Source organism: Saccopteryx leptura, chromosome 5 (genome assembly GCF_036850995.1).
Source record: "Saccopteryx leptura isolate mSacLep1 chromosome 5, mSacLep1_pri_phased_curated, whole genome shotgun sequence".
Lineage (NCBI taxonomy): Eukaryota > Metazoa > Chordata > Mammalia > Chiroptera > Emballonuridae > Saccopteryx > Saccopteryx leptura.
In genome coordinates, this window is record NC_089507.1 from 108,620,269 (window position 1) to 108,639,270 (window position 19,002).

General features: G+C 41.3%; 1 protein-coding gene and 1 pseudogene across 1 annotated transcript in view; both read left to right on the plus strand.

The window, feature by feature from the left end:
• The window catches only part of ARL5B (ADP ribosylation factor like GTPase 5B), a 403,396-nt gene that overhangs the window by 245,302 nt on the left and 139,092 nt on the right, over positions 1-19,002 (plus strand). The gene's annotated exons all lie outside the window — the stretch shown is intronic.
• LOC136406536 (starch-binding domain-containing protein 1-like) lies at positions 395-4,781 on the plus strand (annotated as a pseudogene).

Sequence of the window (19,002 nt, forward strand, 5' to 3'; positions counted from 1 at the left end):
CACACACACACACACACGCATGGGCGCACAGGATTCTGCCCCTCACCCCACCCCCAAGCAGCATTGCCTAACTCAGAGCAGCTCCGTGTTGGCAGAAGCACTGGGATAACCAGGACACTGGGCCACCCAGGAACCCGGTGTACTGAGCCCCGGCAGCTGGGGAGGCCCCTGCAGAGGCCCTGGGCCTGGGCTGCGTCCCTCTGTGTCTGCACCTCCGCCGACAGAGCTCCGTGTGCTCAGCGTCCCCTTCCCTCCATAAAGGCTCGCACAGCGCGTCCTGGCCTTCTCACAGCTGGTCCCTGGGCCAGCTCCCAGGGTCTGCAAGCTCCCGACTGGCTGGATAGAGCTGCCAATGAGAAAAACAGCTCCTCAGAGACCGGTGGATCAAGGGCTAATGGCCTCCCTGACAGGAATGTTCCTAAACCTGGCCAGAAGTGCGTCTTGTGAGATCTGGAGTCCTAGTTCCCAGTTTCCACCAGCGCTGTGTCCCCCGACGGAGGATGCAGATGCCATTGCCAGCAGGTAAGGGGACATCATTGGGCAAACAGTACATCTGAGGCCTTGGTGACTTGCACCCTTGCCCTCCCACAGCAGTTATAGAGCACTCCCTGGCGATGGCCTGGGCTCAGGGACAAGGGGCACAGGGTGGTGTGATCCTGAGAGCCCTAGGGAGAGGAAGCTGGCGGAGGTCCAGTCCAGGACCCTCAGAAGTGGGTGTAGGGATTGGTGAGTCAACCTGGACAGGAGAGAATTAAAGAGGAAAGTAAAGGTTGCTGGCACCATATTTGAGGTAGCCATGTAACTGTCCATGTCAGGGTGTCCCTCCGAGACTATGGTTTCCAAAGAGGTGGAACTAAAGTGTTCTTTTCTTCAAAGTGAGATATATTTGATATTAACATTAATATTTGTATGTATTGTGAAATAATCAACACAGTGAATCTAGCTAACTTCCATCACCTCACATAGTTAGCACATTTCTTGGGTGTGATGATTAACATTTACTCTCTTAGCAACTTTCAAATACAGCAGACACTTTGTTGTTTTGTTGTAACACTGATGAGGGATAAATATCAAATCCCTGTGGGGCCACTGTCTGTGTGGAGTCTGCATGGTCTCCCCATGTCTGCGTGGGTTTTCTCTGGGGACCCTGATTTCCTTCCACACCCCAGAGATGTGCACGTGGAGTTGTGGGGCAGCTGTGTTAGGCTTGCTTGCTTAGCTACATAAGGCTAAGGGTGCTAGTGCTCAGGAGGACTGCAGATGGCGGATTGCCTGCCAGCCCCTGTGTAGGGCCATTTTGCTGTTTGTTTGCCTAAGAGGCGGTTTCCCCTGCCTGTGTGCTCATTTGCTGTTGTGAGACTTCATTAAACGGAATGTCCCAACGCTTTCCAGCTCCGCAGTTTCTCCATCTGCCCAAATCCAGTGTGAACCTGCCTGGCCTGGGCCACCGGCATTACAGGGGTCAATGTTGTGTCTACATTGTCCCCACCTGAGTGTGGGTGTGGGAGTCTGTGGCCCTGTGATGGAGGGTGTAATGCTGGTGGTCGAGGCCAGGCAGGGTCTCACTGAATTCGGTAAGTTCTAGCACCTTCCTGCTCCGTCCCCCATGGATGTGAATCATCCTTGTGTCCAGTGTATCCATGCTGTATACATTCCTGCCCCTTAGTCACGTAAGTAGCCATCTCAGTCATGAAATCTGTCACAGTGGTAGTGTTCAAGTCACCCTGATTACACTTAGTAATGGTCCTCAAGCACAAGAAAGGTGGTCTTAGCAATTCAGATATGCATGTAGAGGGAAAAATATTTATGGAGTTTATTACTAGTGCAGTTTCAGGCGCCCATGGGGGTCTTGGACTGTGTATAAGGGGGCATTACTGGATCGTACTGTTAACTATAGTCACCATGTTGTACATTAATTTCATCTCCAGGACTTATTTTGATCGCCTTCATTCATTTTGCCCACCTCACTCCCTGCTTCTGACAATCACCAATCTGTTCTCTGTGTCTGTGAGTTTAGTTGTTTTTGGTTTTGTTTTTGAGCATGGGCTGAAGCTGGAATAACTTTGAGAAGAGTTTAGTGAAAGCTTAACAAGCCTTGAAGAAACTGTTAGCAGAGCCTCACAGACTTTGAAGAGGCTATGAGTGCAGGCTTGCAGGAAAATGAGGTAAGTGCTATTGGAAAATGGAAGAGATGCTCTCTTTATGTAATAGCAGGATGGTTAACCACGCTGTCACTTGAAGTAACAGGAAAAGTAGAAAAGGTACTTAATGAATTGGGTGATATAACTAAGGACATTTACACTTCAATCAAAGTACTTCCAGGTTTCTTCTTGCTGCTTATAATCAAGTGTAAAAAGAGAGAAATAAGCTAAAAAGGACAGTTAAACAAAACAAAAAACTGTACCCTACACCCCAGAAAGTCCATCTGTGATGATTGCATGACTTTGATAGTGTAATATTGCAAGGAGCAGTTTAGACTAGCAGCAAACTGAGCAAGAAGGAAATCGAGTCTTTAGAGTTTGGATCATGTGCTTTTAAGAACATTTTAAAAAGTGTACAGGGGGAGGAGATGTAAAAAAGTCAATGGTTCGTTGAAGAGCTTCCTGACACACATGGGCGTGGCAAGGAGAAGCCAGCCGTCTCTGACACGCGCTTCCCCAGCGCTGCCCAGGGATGCACTGCTGCCCTTCGTGTTCTCCCACAGACAGCTGCTGCTGATCTGCCCGCATCCGGGAGGGCTGCCTGGGCTGCCCGCAGCTCCTTAGAGTACAGGTGCATGCTGCTGGTGTGTAGGGTAGCCACCCAGCCCTCGCCCTGCAGGCTGTACAGCATTTTTTGATGATAAGAGCCAAACAGCTTGACTTGGTCACATGCCAGTATGACCTGGACTGTGGAAGTTGAAGACCATGACAGGTTACCTTTCTGCCTCAACAAGTTGGCACTTTATTGAGACTCCTGGGTGTGCCGTGTGTGTGTGTGTGTGTGTGTGTGTGTGTGTGTGTGTGTGTGTGTGTTAGGGACAAAGAGAGAGAGAGGGGGACAGATAGGGTCAGACAGACAGGAAGAGAGAGAGATGAGAAGCATCAATTCTTCATTGCAGTACCTTAGTTTTTCACTGATCGCTTCCTCATATGTGCCTTGATAGGGGCAGGGGTGGGGGCTCCAGCCTAGCCAGTGACCCCTTCCTCAAGCCAGTGACCTTTGTCCCAAGCCAATGACCTTGGGCTCAAGCCAGTGACCTTGGGCTTCAAACCAGCAACCTTTGGGCTCAAGCCAGCAACCTTGGGGTCATGTTTATTATGCCACCCTCAGGCCGGCGACCTTGGAGCTTCGAACCTGGGTCCTCTGTGTCCCAGTGCAATGTTCTATCCACTGCACCACCGCCTGGTGAGGCCTGGGTGTACCTTTTATTGCTGGATATACATGGATACCCTTAGCACACAGTATTGGTTTAGTGTCTGAACTAGGTAATTAAGTACTTAATTTTAATAGGGGTGAATTTTATGAACTGCAAATAGATTAGTGATAAAGTCTTCAATGACTACACCTATTTTCTCAGCCCAGCTTACTTTATTTCTCATGAAAACTGCCTGTTATATTCTGTTTTTTATAGAGCATCTTCAAGAGAGCGATGGATGTTTGGTTTTAGAGCCCAGAGGCCCTGGTAATGTACAGGATACAGCATGGAGACAAGAGTCCTGGAGAAGATGGTGACTGTGACAGTTCAAGACAGTGTGTTCCTTTTGGATGGTTTCCAGACACAGAATCCCTAGCTACATCTGCAACTGGTTACTCTAGGGCAGAGGTCTGGAGCCTATGGCTCGCGAGCCAGATGTGGCTCCTTTGATGGCTGCATCTGGCTCGCAGACAAATCTTTAATAAAAAAAATAACGTTAAAAATATAAAACATTCTCATGTATTACAATCCATTCATTTCCTACCGCTCACTTTCATGGTGCGGGTGGCTGGAGCCAATCACAGCTGTCCTCCGGGACAACACCAAATTTTTATTGGATAATGTGTAATGTACACAGGTCGTTGTATGGCTCTCATGGAATTACATTTTAAAATATGTGGCATTCGTGGCTCTCTCAGCCAAAAAGTTTCCCGACCCCTGCTCTAGGGTTTATCTTGAAGCTTCAAGAAATGGAAGCCATGAATCTCATGTAGGAGAATGGGGATTCCAAAAGGGATAAGAGACACCTGCTAAAGCAGCTCCATGTTTTGTGAAGTTGCCTTCTAACAACCTGCTCACGGACAGAGCTAAAGAAGTGAGCTTTGCACATTTGGTCAGGCAGGACTCGGCTGACCAGGAGGACTGGGAAATGGTGTCCAGGCACTCATCTTGGGGAGATACTGGTTTGGAGTCTTGAGCTCCAACATTGAGCCCAAAACAGGGAATGCACAATAGCAGAAACACTCTTGCAGAAACCAGAGGTCAGGAAATAGATGTTAAAACAAAAAGGGTCGGCGCTATGACTTCAGTCTCAGCAAGTTAATGTCAGGTTCCAGGTCCATTCTATCATAAGCACTGGTGTGCGATTCATTGAAGTAACTGAGACCATGATAGGCTTGGGAGATGGAAGACTTACATCCCACTCCAGGGTAGCAAGGATGGGTTTTGGTCTTGTTCCGTCTGCCTGCCAGCAGATACCGTGGTGGAATGGAAGTTTGTGGTGGTAGAGAGTGGAGCAGTTACTCGCTGGAAAGAATGCAGCAATAGTTTCCTAGAAATCGGCCACGAGGATAAATTTGTTCACAAGTGCTGGAGGATTCAATGATTCAGTCTGTAAATTATTGAAGAAGCTATAGTAGAATGTGGATGAGGTTGAGGTTGTAGAGCACACTTAATTTAAAAGAAAGTATAACTCTCAAGTTTAACTGAATTGTTTCAGATTTGCTAGTGATTTTCATCTGATGTGCAGAAATATATGTAGCTATAATAGATAGTTAGATAATGCTTTCAGTGAGCAGGGACTTTTTCTGTGGCATTGATGGATGGATTTATGCAGACACATAAGTACTTTAGGGCTTGGTCCTCTTGGAGAGTGACTTGGCTAAGATAAGATGCAGTTGTGGCCTGGTCACGGAGCACAAAAGCTAACCAGCTGCTTAGAATCCAAGCCTGAGCCTTTGGGTGACCCTTAAACCAGGGGAGTGACACAAGCTGCATTCAAACAGAGCTGGTTTCCTTGTGGTGCAGCCGGAGAAACATTTTCTCCGCTACATGTACACTTTGTTAAAAAATACTTAACACCGCCTGGCACTGTGACCAGAAAATATCTGGTTACTACATGTGATTAGAAAGGCTCTGAGACTTCCCAGTGTGTGGGCTTGACTTTACCCGCCTGGTGTGGTTTGAAGGTAGCAAGTATGTCTTTGTCTTGTGATGGAAGGCTAGTGTAGAAACAAGGGGCCTGACCCGGGTCTCTCAGCAGAGCCAGGCCACAGAGAAAGGGAACAGGAATGGGGGAGGCTTGGGCTGAGCGGTGGTCTGAATGTTAGCTCCTGAGGGCCAGGGGTACAGGGAGGTCCACCTGACTGCAGGGGACACACCCCTCATTTACTCCTGGGGTCGCTACAGCGCCCTCTCGCCCACCGCAGGGACTGGCAGCGGCTGTCCCACGCGGTCATCTCCCCCTCTCCCCCTTCCTTCAGGCCAGTAGCATCTTGGGGACCAAACTGGAGCAGGACAGTGACAGAGAAGTACATCTTTGCTCTGAGAAGAAATAAACTTTAAACTTTGCTATTATAACTGAAAAAATAAAGCCTGAGTTTTAATATCTTTATTAAATTTGTCTAAATCTTGGTGCCATGATAACTTAGATGTAAAATAAAGTACTAACATTTTCCTCCATTAATAACAGACAGATGAAAGGCAAACATCAGGAGGCAGAGAAACGTTTTCCTCTTCCCTTTGGAGACTAAGTTTTAGATTATTTCTTTTAAAACTACTTTTGGAGAGATATTATACATGCCTGTATTTGAAAATGAATTTGTATATGTTAAAACAACTTTTAGTAAGTATAACATATTTTGGTGAAAAATTAATTTTTTTTTAAATGAGAGATACAGACAGACAGAGAGAGGGACAGATAGGGACAAACAGGAAGAGAGAAGAGAAGCATCAATTCTTCGTTGCGGCACCTTAGTTGTTCATTGATTGTTTTCTCATATGTGCCTTGACTGGGGGCTCCAGCTGAGCCAGTGACCTCCTTGCTCAAGCCAGAGACCTTGGGCTTCAAGCCAGTGACCTTTGAGCTCAAGCCAGCAACCATGGGGTCATGTCTATTATCCCACGCTCAAGCCGGTGACCTTGAGGTTTCAAACCCTTGCATCCCAGGCCAACTTTCCATCCATTGTGCCACCTCCTGGTCAGGCAAACATTGTTTAATTTTGGTTAAAGATGTCTGCGGAGAAAAGCTTAAACCCTACTAAAGATAGTATTAGAAAGTGCTTAAAAGAACTGTGTTTGATACTTTTTGGCTTATAGCATTTTTATGTTAAATTGGTGTATACTTCTTACATACTTCATAATGAATTTAATATTCTACCAGTGAGGTTTTCCAAAGGCATTTACTGTTACTGCCCAGAATGACCAAGCATTTCTATCAGGTAAAATAAAAATCTTTAGAATTCTGTCATTAAACACTTTATAATTACCTGATGAAATAAAAAATCTTTCAGTAAATCCAATTGATTTAAGAGATAACTATAATACTAAATTTCATACTTAACAAGCAGTTATATAGACCTGGATGTACCTAGAGTGCTAACATGAGGATTTCTGTTATCCCTGTACTGGCCAAGGCTGACACCCGCTGCTGTCACAGACACCATCCGTGTAAGAAGGCTGCAACAAGCTCATTTCTTACTAACCAGTAAGCAGTGGGTTTTCCTGCCAGGAGGGCAGGTCTTGCAGAGATTGTCACCCAGGGTTCTTCTGTCCTATAATCCTCTAGTACCTCACTGTCCTCTGTAACCAGCCCAACCAAGGGGAAATGAAGTGAGGAAAAACCACAAATGAGTACTCAGACTTTGGCCAGACAGTGCCACATATTGCTCTGTCTGCATGCCACTGGGTGGAGGGGAGGTGGGGCTGGGAAACATCTGTGCCAGGGATAGCCAGACTGTTTTGGACAGCCAGCCCTCTGCCACATTGTCCCTATTGTCTCTAGCACAACTGAAACATTTGTGCATGTTCTTGTCTCATTTTGTTTTGTTCACACATGTGGTATAATATGGCATAATAAAATATACTTGGTCTTTGTCCCAGTGTCCTGGCAATGTGCACCTTAAACCCTTGGAATTTCTTGGGGGATGGGAGTATCTTTTGTTATTCATAATGAGGCTTTTTAGATCACATCTGAGTTTATGCTAATGAGATGATTTATGGTGCTGTCCCAGTAGAGCCTTGAGGTGACCAGAAAGACCTAGTGATTAGAGGTTTGGAAGTTTCAGTCCTACCCACCAATTTCTGGAAATATGTAGAGGACAGGAGATTAAGTTGTAAAAACTTTTGACAGTTTTAAAATTTCTACTGTTTAAAAACATTAAAGTGCCCAATAAGGATTATTTTGCCAACAATAGACCAAAGGACAGAATTAGATTATAATGGAGCTGAAAAATTTCTATCACCTAGTGAGGTGGTAGGCACTCTAACGCCTTAGCATGGCTCACATGTTTATGGTGATGCTGCTGTGAATAAATCTATGGGATTGCTAGTCTTATAAAAGTATAGCGCGTTGCCTGACCTGTGGTGGCGCAGTGGATAAAGCGTCGACCTAGAATGCTGAGGTCGCCAGTTCAAAACCCTGGGATTACCAGGTCAAGGCACATATGGGAGTTGATGCTTCCTGCTCCTCCCCTCTTCTCTCTCTCTCTCTCTCTCTCTCTCTCTCTCTCTCTCTCTCCTCCTTCTCTCCTCTCTAAAATGAATAAATAAAGTCTTAAAAAAAAGCCTCAACTCTTAAAAAAAAAAGTATAGGATGTACAATTATGTACAATACATAATATTTGATAATGATAATAAATGACTATCTTATTGGCTAATGTATTTACTACACTACTTTTTATCATCACTTTAGAGAGTATTCTTTCTACTTCTAAAAAAAGGTTGCTGTTGAGAGTATGGCCTGTTACCCTAGCAACAGTCTCATCTTGTGTTTACCAGATCTCTTGACTACATCATCTTCTGTGTTTGATTTAATTTCATGTTGTTTTATAAATGTAGTGTAGTCTAAGTGTCCAGTGTTTATGAAGCCTACAGTAGTGTCCAGTAGTATCCTAGGCCTTCACATTCACTCACCATACACTCACTGACCCACCCAGAGCAGCTTCCAGTCCTGCAAGTTCCATTCATGATATACTGTATTTTTTATTTTTGCTATACCTTCTCTATATTTAGATATATGAGTACTTACCATTGTGTTATAATTGCCTATAGTATTTGGTACAGTAACATACTGTCTATGCTTGTAGCCTAGGGGCAATAGGCTATACATATAACTAGGTGTGTAGTAGGCTATACCTTCTAGGTATGTGTAAATGAACTCTGATGTTCACACAACAAAATTGCCTAACAACCCATTTCTCAGAACATATTTCTGCTGTGAAGCGGCTCATGCTTGTAAGGAAATGTAATGAGCTTTGGAGTTGGTGAGCACATCGTGTTACTGACAGGGTGGCACACACACCCTGAGGGCACGGAAGTGTCATACACCCGAACCCCGTACCTGGTCCTGTGCATCTCCTCGTTTGGCTGTTCCTGAGTTGTTCCTTTAGAACAGGGGTCTCAAACTCGCGGCCCGCGGGCCACATGCGGCCCGCCGAACAATTTTGTGCGGCCCGCAGACTAATCCACGAAGTTCAAAATATTTTGGATAAAATTAAGTAAGCCTAGGGGCCTACTTGTATTTTTCATTTCTCTAGCATCCTAGCTAGATATTAGCTTAGTTAACAGCAGTTGTGATGCGAACTACAGTTTCTGGTCGTTTTGTGACACTGAGTAAACTGCATGTACGATTGTGCTTGTTGTACTGATTTTTTTTTGTTTTCAACTGCAGTGAGGAAAGTGTTGCATAACAGTTGCCTTTTGTAGGCCTAGTGCGGCCCGCCGAAGGGCTGTGATCTTGCTCTGCGGCCCACATGCTGAGTTGAGTTTGAGACCCCTGCTTTAGAATAAACCAGTAATAGTAGCTAAAGCAGTTTCCTATTTTTGTGATCCCTTCTAGCAAATTACTGAAACTCAGGAGAAAGTTGAAGGAACCCTCATTTACAACCTGTCAGTCAAAAAATACAGGAGAGCTGGGACTTTCAATTGGCATCTGAAAGAGGGGCAGTCGTGTGAGATTCAGTCCTTAAGTCTGTAATCCGATATTAACTCACATAGTGTCAAAACTGAATTAACTCACAGAACATCCAGCTGGAGGCCGCAGAGAACTGGTCATTGGTGTTGGGAAACACTCCACATACAAAACTCCTTAATTTATTAAAATCTAATTAAGGCAGACTGAATCCATTCAGTCTGTGGAAGCTACCCACTGACTGAAGAGTAACATGTATTTTCTTTCTTTGTTTAATAGCAATTGATGTGTGAAAGAGGAACTTTTCTAAAAGTTTTGATTAGGAGACCCACTATTTTGTTACTGATAACACTCACTGATATTGACAGGACAAACAGTGAGTTCAGGGTCACAAAGGAGTCCCTGGCAGGATGGTGGAGTTTGTCCTCGTCTGGGCAGCACATCTCATTTTTCACTTCCAGGGCAAAGTTGTTTTTTAAATGGAAAAGAACTATTGCCTCAGCACCAGTAAAAATAATAAAAAACACATAGTTATTCCAACACACTAGCACAACTTAATACCATATAAGTTATAAATACTTTTACATCTAGCTAGTCCTGCTTGAAGTTTTACTGGGAGGGCATTCAATAGTTTATTTCAAAATAGAGTTTATAGGACAGAGTGTCTTCTATTAAATTTTCACATAAAAAGTAAAAGTTCACAGAGCACTAATTATAGTAACACCACAATTAATTGGGCATCATGTCTGTAAAGAATAGGCAAGCAATGTGTCATTTTAGTAACATTTTTCCCCGGTCTTCCACTTCTGTGTCCTCTTTTTTTTCTTTGAGAACATGGAAGATGTTACTGAAAATGTTGACAGAACAAAGTTAGAATAGCAACATTTACTGAGGCTTTAATTCTATTTTATGCTTTTTTTTTGTGACAGAGACAGAGAGCGGGACAGACAGGGACAGACAGGAAGGTAAAGAGATGAGAAGCATCAGTTCTTTGTTGCAGCTCCTTAGTTGTTCAGTGATTGCTTTCTCATATGTGCGTTGACAGGGGGCTCCAACAGAGTGAGTGACCCCTTGCTCAAGCCAGCAACCTTGGGCTCAAGCCAGCGACATTTTGGCTCAAGCCAGCGACATTTTGGCTCAAGCCAGCAACCATGGGGTCATGTCTATGATCCCACACTCAAGCCAGCGCCACCGCGGTCAAGCTGTTGAGCCCGCACTCAAGCTGGATGAGCCCACGCTCAAGCTGGCGATGTCGGGGTTTTCGAACCTGGGTCCTATGCATCCCAGTCTGATGCTCTATCCACTGCGCCACTGCCTGGTCAGACTCTATTTTGTGCTTTAAAAAAGCCAGCTTGTCACTGTAGAATACATACATTCTTAGCTCAAGAAGTTCTTAAAAATTGCAAAGTACCATATTTTTTAAAAGACATGTTATAGAATAGAGCTAAGGATAAATCTTTACTCTTTCAGCTATTTTAAATGAGCATGATAATTATTATTATGGAAGTAACACACATCAATTGTAAAGGATTTGAACAACTTAGAGTGCACAAAGGGAGACAGAGTCACTTCTGTCTTCATTGCTGCTTCCCTCAGAGGTCACCCCTCCCTGTGAACAGTCTGGTGAGTATCTTCATGTACAGCCCCCCACACACAATTTTTTTTTTAATGTAATTGTAAATGTAGTATAAAGTGATTTTTAAGAGTTTTGTCTTCTATAAATTGTTCCGTAGCTTGCTTTATTCAGTTAACAAAATGTTAACATCTTCCTAGTGCAGCTCATGTTTTGTTATGACAGCACAGTATTCCATTAAATGGATATATGAACATGTTAGTATATAAATTTTGAAAAGTTGCTTTCTTAGTTATGTTTATAAACAATGTTATAGGAAATACTTTTGTAAAACATTCTTGTGCATTTGTGCAATTATTTTTTAAAAATTTTTTTTCTTACAGAGACAGAGAGAGAGATAGATAGGGACAGACAGACAGGAACAGAGAGAGATGAGAAGCATCAATCATCAGTTTTTCGTTGCTGTTGTGACACCTTAGTTGTTCATTGATTGCTTTCTCATATGTGCCTTGACCATGGGCCTTCAGCAGACCGAGTAACCCCTTGCTCAAGCCAGCGACCTTGGGTCCAAGCTGGTGAGCTTTGCTCAAACCAGATGAGCCCATGCTCAAGCTGGCGACCTCAGGGTCTCAAACCTAGGTCCTCCACATCCCACACCGACACTCTATCCACTGTGCCACCAGCTGGTCAGGCTGTACAATTATTTCTTATAGAACAAATTGTTAAAAGTGGAATTTCTGGATCAAGGTTTATAATCACTTTAAATTTTGATAAACACACCCAAAATTCTCTCTAAATATGTTTCATAATTTCCAAGAGACATTTCATCTGGAAAATGTATTTAATATAAAAATCTTTTTATTTATTTATTTATTTATTTAATTTTCCTGAAGTGAGAAGCAGGGAGGCAGAGAGAGACAGACTGCTGCATGTGTCCGACTGGGATCCATCTGGCATGCCCTCCAGGGGGCAATGCTCTGCCCATCTGGGGTATTGCTCTGTTGCAACTGGAGCCATTCTAGTGCCTGAGGCAGAGGCCATGGAGCCATCCTCAGCGCCCAGGCCAACTTGGCTACAATGGAGCCTTGGCTGCAGGAGGGGAAGAGAGAGATGAAGAGAAAGTAGAGGAGGAAGGATGGAGAAGCAGATGGGTGCTTCTCCTGTGTGCCCTGGCTGGGAATCGAACCCGGGACTTACATGCTGGGCCAACGCTCTACCCCTAAGCCAACCAGCCATTGCCAGGTCCTTTTATTTTTTAAACAAATGCAGTGTCTCTTATTTGGACTCTTACATGGTGACATTACTCAGATAAACTCAGAAATATAAGTCAATGTGTGATTAAAACAGGGCCAAGAAGATAATGCATCTTTTGTAAAAAAAAAAAACAACTCACATTAAACTTAAAATTGAAGATTTTTCCTAATATTTATATACACAGGGATCTGGAATTATAATAAGGGACTTGAAATTTTCTTTAATAACAATTTCATATAGTAAAATATGTGGATTTTTGGAGTTCGAAATTCAAGATCAAGCCCCAGCTCTACCATTCAAGTGTCTTAGAATTTATTGACTAATTGTGATTGTATCTGCAGTGTCTCATTTTCAAATGACATAACATTAGTGCTCACCTCCCAGTGTGGTAAGGCTCACATGGAGAAACTTCTGTAAAGTTCTTAGAATCATATCTGAAAAAAGAGCTGGTAAATGCTCAATAAATGCTAATAGCAACTATTATTATTATTTATTTTTATTTTTTATAGGGACAGAGAGAGAGTCAGAGAGAGGGATAGATAGGGACAGACAGGAATGGAGAGAAATGAGAAGCATCAATCATCAGTTTTTTGTTGCGACATCTTAGTTGTTCATTGATTGCTTTCTCATATGTGCCTTGACTGCGGGCCTTCAGCAGATCGAGTAACCCTTTGCTCAAGCCAGCGACCTTGGGTCCAAGTTGGTGAGCTTTGCTCAAACCATATGAGCCCACGCTCAAGCTGGCGACCTCAGAGTCTCGAACCTGGGTCCTCTGCATCCCAGTCCAATGCTCTATCCACTGCGCCACCGCCTGGTCAGGCGCAACTATTATTATTAATAAAACTAAATTTATTTTATAAGAATTTGTTCTTAGAGAAATATTTAACCTTCATCTGAAACTTATTTCTCTAGCGCTGGAAAGATGGAATAATGTGTATATTCCAAAATTAATTTTCCTCTGAAAAAAGGCTCCGGGATACATAAATTTATATCAGAAAAACATAAAACATCATAGCCCTCACAATCGCCTGGGAACAAATCCATTTCCCCCATATCCGTGGGAAAATCCACTTAGAACTTAAGCCTAAAAGTAACCTATTGTCTACAGAGTATAATAATTTCTCATCCAAATAGCTTTAGTATATTTATAACCAGTTCATTTTCTTATTCAGTAATTGACTATGCAGCATAGTGTCAGAGCCCAGGCTAATTAAAATCCTGGGTAAGGCTAAATACTGTTATTTTGTCCCCTGGCTATTGACTGCAATTGTATCCTGGCTACTGCCTTACAAATGCTTATCTGCAGTAGAACAGGGCTAATCCAGGGGTTAGTCATGGTTAAGACCCTTATATTTTGACTAAGGTTGCTTATTCAAGATCCTTTGCAGTGGGTCAATAGATAGGAGGCTTAGCCTGAAGGGAAGCTGAGTATTCCTCTGAGCAAGGAGGACCTGCCTAATGTACACTGTACCTTGGTTCTTCATCTGTAAAGCTAACAGCTTTTGCAAGCTTTCCAGTCTGTTCTGAAGCTTCCTGCGTGTCTTTCCTGTGGTTTCTATTGGCTGAGACTGGGAAGCTATTAGAAAATTGCTTAGATGTGATAGTAAAATATGTTTAATATATATTTTAGAAATCTTCCAATTACAGGTTAAACAACCTTTCCTTTAAAATAATGAAAATGTCAAAACACTATTTTAAAGTAATGAAAGGGTCATGTCTAAATATTGCAATACTAGCTTATTTGATTTTATTTCAAACCAATCTGATAGACTCTTATTTAACTACACAGCATTAAATGGGATGAGTGAGAGGAATACTTTTAAGTTTAATAATATACTTTGCATTATAAATGTCAGCTTTTCATACCAAACTTTAGAGTTTCATGAACTTAGGGTTTGGAAGAGCAAGATTTAATACTAATTCTGGCAACATTCTTGAAGGTGTATGAGGCCAAGTGCAAACTGTAGTTGCTGTCAGCTGAATGAGGACGGTGCTATGAGAAAGAAAAGGGATGCTGAAATGGGTGCAGCAAGCTGAGAATAAATATGGCAGTAGGAACTGAGGAGGGGCTAGAAGTGTCCAAGCTATTCCCTAATAAGTAAGCTAAATTTTGTCAACGTCTAAAAATACTTGATTGGAAATCTCAAGATTTTAATTTTGATCTTAGTTCCTGATGCAGCAACTTGCTTAGTTTAGCTCTTATCAGAAGGAATGACGCCCTAGAGTGCTGGGGCTGTCTGAGTCACTGCCTTATATAACAAACATTTCAAGTTCAATTTAACATCTATCTAGTTAACATCCACTTATTTATCAGGCACTTATTCTAAATCAAACATGTGTGCCCCATTGGTTTTAGCAAAAAAATAAGAACTTAGAATTTTAAATAATGAGAGCATTTTGATAAGTTTGTTGGATAGATACTTGCATTCACAAAGGCAGAGACAGAAGAGAACCATTTTAAAGAATGTAAATAAGAAAGGTCACACATTTAAGAGAAGACCCAAAATCTTATAATAAATAGGGAAAAAATTCATTATTCATGACAGAGAAAGAGATATTTATATATAATATCTATGTATATTTATTAAGGGGTGTGTGTGTATACATAATAGCTATTCATCAGACCCACTTAAGCTACACAGCCAGCTATTAGAACTTGCATATAAGAACATGTAAAATCTTATTCTGATTATAGAAAGGAACTTTCAATTTACTAGAGCAGGAAAACCAATTAATCTCATCAGTGATATTAGATCATTCTTACCTTTACCAGAACCAGGTGAGTGAACAGGCTTGGTGTATCTATTCGGAGACGTGGAACCTATTGAATCTTCAGCCGAACTAGTTAGGAGTGACTGAACTGGAGACTTCTCTGGAGAAGATTGGAATGAATGAGAAGCTGGATTTTCCACAGATGGACTTACTAAAATTTTGCAAGAACAAAAGTAAAAGCAGAGACTGAATTAAAAATAGTACACTCCATCTCTCTAAAGTCAAACTTTCATGAGAAAAATGTTTCCAATGATGGGGAGAGGGAGAAAGGGTGCTCTAGCAAATACCCGAGGCTCTGGGGTGGGACTAAAAGGACTGCAGAGAAAGGGGCTGGGTCTCAGAAATAAAGATATACAGAACAAGACCTGCCCTTGCGGACCTGAGGTCCAGCCTCAAATCTTTTAAATTCCTAATTGGATTCAGCTGGTCTGGGATCGTCAGTGTCCTCACTTGTCTACCACAGGTGAGCAGGAATGCTCTCCTGAGGAAGGTGACCTCATTTTAAAACCTCATACCATCTGCATAATTTTTCATATGTCTGTAATACAATAAAAATAACTAGGCATATGAGGAGACAAAATGACATGGTGGAAAACAAAGAGAAAAATTCAGGTACTAGATACAGACCCACAAGGTCCGGACAGTGGAGGCATAGACTACCACAGACTCAAAGAGCATCACTGCACAGCCCAGACAGGTTCTTCTGATGGAAAGAAAATCATACCTGGACACAACAATAAAATCTACTAGAAAACAAACAAAGCAAACCAAAGACAAAAACAATCTTAAAGCTGCCAGAAGGGCAAAAGAGACAAATTGCATTTAAATGAGCAACAATTAAACTTAGAAGTGACTTCTTAGTAGGAACAGTGGAAGCCAGAAAACAATGGAATATTTTCAAAGTGAAGGGAAATGTCAACCCTAGAATTCTGTACTCGGCAGAAAATATTCTTCAAAAATGAGCATAAAATAAAGACAAGTTCAGAAAAACAGAAACTGAGAAATATGTCCCCAGCAGACTTACATTAAAGGGAACATTAAGACATAAGTGAAATCATAGCAGAGAGAAGACAAAGTGAAAATGTTGTGGATATATTTAAATGAATATTAACTGTACAAAACAACACAAATTATCCAGTGTGGTTTTTACATTTATAATTAAACTATGTGACAATTGTATAGAAGGAAAGTGAGTGGAGTTAACATTCTAAGGTACTCATAAGATATAAGAAAAGGTAAAAGCACTCATTTTTATTAATCTATTAATGCAAGGATACATTTTGTATTCTCTTGCATAGAACAACAATAAAAATATATAAGTGAAGGAATTGCTAAATTTCAAATAAATGCTCCTTTATTCAAATATTAGTTCTTAAAAGATTTTTCACAAGTTAAATATTTAAAAGTTAAGGGTTTGTATTTATTTAATATTATATTTTGATCATATATTTATATCCATACCTCTTTATAAATGAAGAGAAAATTTGGAAACATCTTTCACCTATCCTGCTCACCTCATATCTCAATTTTCCCTATTTATATTATCACTGTCCAGATTTATAGCTGCACTTTTGTTGATTATGTGTCTATTAGATTGCCCTTACCTTTCAAATCAAATATATTTTCTATAATTATGTTTTTTAAATATTTCTTAGTGTTAAATATTCCTTTTGTGCAATTTTCTTTAGAGGGTTCACCATGTCCATGAGTATGACTCCAGCCATGCTTATCCTATTTTTAAAAAATTTTTATAAGGCTTTCTTTTTACATTTTTAGTCTGAGTTATGCCATTTTGCTTTTCAATAGGTTCTGTTATCTTTCGCTCTCTTCCCTGACATCATTGTTGTTATAGAGAACATTTTTGTCTACAAGTCTTTGGAAACTGTATGGAAGGCCGTCATGTCTTAATTCTTCTCCTCTTCCTTTCATTGACTCTACGAGTATTTGTTGAGCATCTGCGATGTACCAGGAAGGGTCTAAGTGCCAGGAATAGATCAGGCAACCAGACGCGCAAAGACATCTGCCTTGGTGCAGTTTTGTCTAGCAGGAGGGGGTACACAAGCAACTACATAAATTGGTAAGTTACATAGTAAATAAAAGATGTGTAATTAAAAAAAGAAAAAGATAAGGGAGACTAGCAGAGTGGGAGGGTTACAGTTTTTAAATAAGATTGTGACAGTCTCACTGGGACAGTGACATGTGAGCAAAGGCTTTGAAGGAGGTTAGGGGTCAGCAATGTTGAGGGGACAGTGGGTGGAAAGGCTCTGATATAGGGGCTGCCTGGAGTGTTCAAGAGCAATTCAAGAACGGGTGAAGCAGAGTGAGTGAACGGGGAGCAGCAGGAACGAGACCAGAGAGTTAACAGTGACCTGTAGGTGATCGTAACAATGTTAGCTTTTATTCTCACGAAAATAGGAAGCCACTGAAGGGTGTGAAGCAGGCCCCATTTCAGTGCTTCCGTTGAGAACTCACTTGTAGATGGGAATGTAAAACAACTCGAGGGGTCCTCCAGCTCTCCTATGTGTAAGGTGACCGGCCCTCTGGAAGCCGAAGAACAGTCATGCAGACACTGCATTTCAGAAACACTGCACTGATGTGTATGGACTGAAGGGAGCTAATGCAGGCAAAAGCGATGGCTTACAACATAACACTCAAGGTGGCAGTCCTAACCCTAAACTGCAGAAGTCCTAAAATACCCTATAAGGTAGAGCTGAAGTATTATCTTTATGTATTTGGTGACAGAATGAAAATGTAATAATATATAATTTTAGCTAGAAAACTCATTTTTGTGAATTAGCAGCTATAAAACCCAACTATTTCTCTTATGGCTTCTAAAAGATGAAATCTTAATGACTTATTTAAAAAATTTAAAAAAGAAACCTCTTTTAGCGATAGTAGCATCACTTTACAAAACCATCAGACCTATTTAAATCAGTAAGTAGAAAAAACCACATGGTCCTCAGTATGAGGATGTTACGGCAGCAGTTCTCAGGTGGTTCTTGCAGGGGTTTGTGAGGTCAAGACTCTTCATTGTAATACTAAGATATTTGGTAACTCTCAGTCTCTTACGACTGTACAGTGGCGTTTCCCAGTGGTACCATGATAGTGGATTTTAGGCCTCCAAGCAAATTTTGCAAAGAGCTACCCCTGAAGTCCATTAACTCAGAAATGTTTTCTTGGTCTCACCCATGGTGGCGCAGTGGATAAAGCATCAGTATGGAATGCTGAGGTCACCAGTTCGAAACCCTGGGCTTGCCTGGAAGCCAGTCAAGGCACATACAAGAATTCTGTAACTTGATGCTTCCTGCTCCTCTCCCACTTTCTGTCTCTCTCCTCTCTTTAAAATCAATACATAAAATCTTATAAAAAAATGAAAGAAAGGGTTTTTTTTGTTCCATGAATCTTAAAAGCTTTAGACAGAGGTTAAGCTTTGGTGAAAAGGTTATTTGTAGAATTTCAGCCAACAAACATAAATTCTCTTAAGACAGGGACCAAATAGATTCATATTTAATACAGTTCAATATAGTTCAAGCCCATAATGGCAGTCTTGTGGAATAATTAGTGCCAGGAGCCAGGGGCTCTAACTTTAACTTTTAGCTTTGCCTCTTTGCTTCATAGAAGGAAGTAACTCAGTCTGTGCCTGAATGTATTCATCTATTAAATGAGTTTAGTAATCCTGTCCTGACTTTGAAGGCATATTAAAGATTTATGACCAGAAAAAAAAGTGTTCTGCACACTTACGTGTTCTTTGATAAAGTGGCCAACAGACAGTTTCTGACCTGTGAGTCAGAGTGTACAATGTTATGTTAGGTAAATTAGGCAAATCCAGCTAACATTTTGCTACCTCCGGTTAATATATACTAATTGAACACTTAAGAAACTGGAGATTGTTTATATATAAATGTTATTTCAGAAAATATTACTTTTAGATATTTGTTATATAACCAGAAAATAATGAATATTACAAAAATGTTATAATACTAACAACTAGTATACAATTAGTATTATAATACTAAAACTATAGTATTACCATATTAAAATGCTTTAACCCAATAATACCCAATAAAAATTTAAAACATTATTTGAAAAAATATTGAT